Genomic DNA, 2,875 nt, shown 5'->3' with positions numbered 1-2,875 from the left:
CTTTGTTTGCTGTTGTGTTTCTGAGATGTACGCACATATTCATTAGATGCAAATAAGCAATATAAATCAAGGCTTGAAAATTCACCAGATTAAAAAGAAACTTAAAAATGGCCTGTAAAGCAAAATCTTAGTTCATGGATTTTATCTGGGCAGTATATCATTAGTCCTCAATTTACGACAGTACTAGGGCCTGCACACCTCACCTCTTAACTCCTTTAAGTAAACTACATTCCAGTGCAGAGTTGCAGTCTTGAAAAAAAATACATATTTTGTTTAGAAAGTTGCTCACTGAAGCGCAACAGGTAGTCCTCAACTTACAACAGTCCATTTAGTGTAACTGTTCAAAGTTACAACGGCACTGAAAAAAGTGACTTATGACCGCGTTTCACACTTATGACCATTGCATCATCCCCATGGTCACGTGACCAATATTAGACCACTTAGCAACAGACTCATACGACGGTTGCAGTGTCCTGGGCCCCAGGTGTCCCCTTTTGCCACCTTCTGACAAGCCAAGTCTATGAGGAAGTCAGACTCACTTAACAACCGTGTTACCGACTTAACAACTGCAATGATTCACTTAACAACTTGTTTGCCTTAACTTTTGGGCTCCATTGTCATCGTAAGTGGAGGGCTACCTGTATTTTGTTTTCAAAGGCGAAGCAATGCGTTGTCCTACTTAATACAGGTAGTCCTTGGCTTAAAACAGTTCATTTGGTGACCATTCATAGTTACAAGGTGTCTTATGATCATTTTTCATACTTATGACCATTGCAGCATCCCCAGGGTCATGTGATATACATTCAGTTGCTTGACAACCAACTCACATTTATAAAGGTTGCACTGACCTGGGGTCATGCAATCACCTTTTACCGATTTAACAACCACAGTGATTCAATTAAGAAATGTGGAAAGAAAAGTCATAAAAAGGGGCAAAACTCAACAAACGTTCTCACTTAAGCAACATAAATTTTGGGCTCAGTTGTGGTCATACGTTGAGGACTAACTGTACACCTTATGGCAATCTTGAATCACGACGAGTAGTGGTTCAGTTTTATGCAGTCTTGCACATAAGGAAACCTGAAGATATGTTTTTTTTAAAAAACGATATAGTTAAATAAGTGGCTCTGGCTAAGACGCTGAGCTTGTTGATTAGAAAGGTCGGCGGTTCCAATCCCTAGCATCATTTGTTCTTGAGAAATAAAGAGTAGGAACTAATAATAGAATTGGGAATAATTTTAACTTCAGCTACATTTGAAGATGCTGAGTTTATGATGAAAAAATAAATACAAATATAGAGAAATGAAAATAAAAAGTGAATTGGCTTCTGGTCAATTTAGTGTAAAAATTTACCTGGCTTTAACTGCTAGTCTGCATGTTGAAACTGCTATAGTTTATTCTGAACAAAGACGGGGGGAAAGAAATTGTGTAGGATGAAATGTCAGTAGAGTAACAAATAGGAGAGTTTTGCATGAATGGAAAGAACCGCCCTCCCCCACATTTTAGCTTTTTATTACACACACAAACACACACACACACACACACACACACACACACACACAATTTCAATATACAGCAGCACAAGTTTCTTACCAAACATGATTAGGCAGTGTGGAACCAATAACTTATTGTTAAAAACAATATGACAACCATTAAAACAGAATAACAAAGCAAAGCTAAATAATCTCTCCATTATTTTTTAAAACCAGGAAATTGTTATACTTCTTCCCTTGGTTTAATTTCAGCTTTGAGGAGGTATGTAAAAAGAAAAAAAGCCAAAGAAGGCAATAAGAGAATAAAATCCACAAATCAACTTGCTCAAATCTCTCATCTTTTTAGAACTATTCCATAATTAAAAATGTTGGGTTAAGATGATAATACTGTACTATACAGCTCCTGTTTCTGTTTCCAAAAGTCCCTCGGTAGAAATTAAGTTCTATGAGGCTCATCTTTTATTATGGATTTGACACTTCCCCCAGCCACTCATTACCTGGGTGTTTCAACTTTCAGCAAAGTGGAGGCATCTAGACAGAAAACTAGTGGTGTAGCTCCAATTGGATCCTCCCAACAATGTCCATTATCTAGAAGCAACGTGACTGGGAGAAAGTTAGTCATAGTGATGTACTGTACACTTTTGACAGGAAATACATGTCCACTATGAGCCAAGGTATCTGGTTAGAGAGAGATTTATTTGTCAAGCATAGATCAATTCTTTTTATTTCCTCTAAGTAGTACTTGAGACTTGAATTAGGGATGCTGCACATCACCATTCCTATGCTCTCTGTTAGGGTACATGCCTTCACCATGATCTAATAAGCTTACTTAATGAGAAAGTTGTAGAAACTCAACAAATGCTTCTGTAGTTTTCAAATGACCCAGTAAAGGGATTGCCTTGATGAAGATTCTGAACATTGTCTGACCTCATGGTGAATCCATTTTTTTCTTGTTCTTTACCACTTGGTAGGCATCTGAAGAACTTTTTATCCAGGAGATTGAGGACGCATTTAGTTGAACATATGCTTTTGTGATCATGGTTACAGACCAGCAAAATGTATGTTGCAATATTTGCTTGAGGATTCTCATTTACCCACACCTAACAAAAACCAGTTATTGTACCGTATCTAATTTAAAAATAGTTGACCGTAGCTGTATAGGATGTGAAAAGAACCTGTAGATGTCACTCTAGATCTGTTCTCTGTTACAAGGATCATTACCATCTATAGGTATTGTAAGAAAAGAGAGCCTAAAATCAGGAGTCTGATAGTACCTTTTCACACTAGCAAGTTTTATTAAAAGGCTCAAGCTTTTATATACGACTACAGCTTGAGAATGACATCCTGCCCTTATAGTGGAGGTTTTATATGACTTCATCTTC

Source organism: Natrix helvetica, assembly GCF_964273705.1.
Source record: "Natrix helvetica genome assembly, chromosome: 2".
In the NCBI taxonomy this organism is placed as follows: Eukaryota; Metazoa; Chordata; class Lepidosauria; order Squamata; family Natricidae; genus Natrix; species Natrix helvetica.
The sequence above is the reverse complement of the archived record's forward strand: the minus strand, read 5'-3'. Positions refer to the sequence as shown.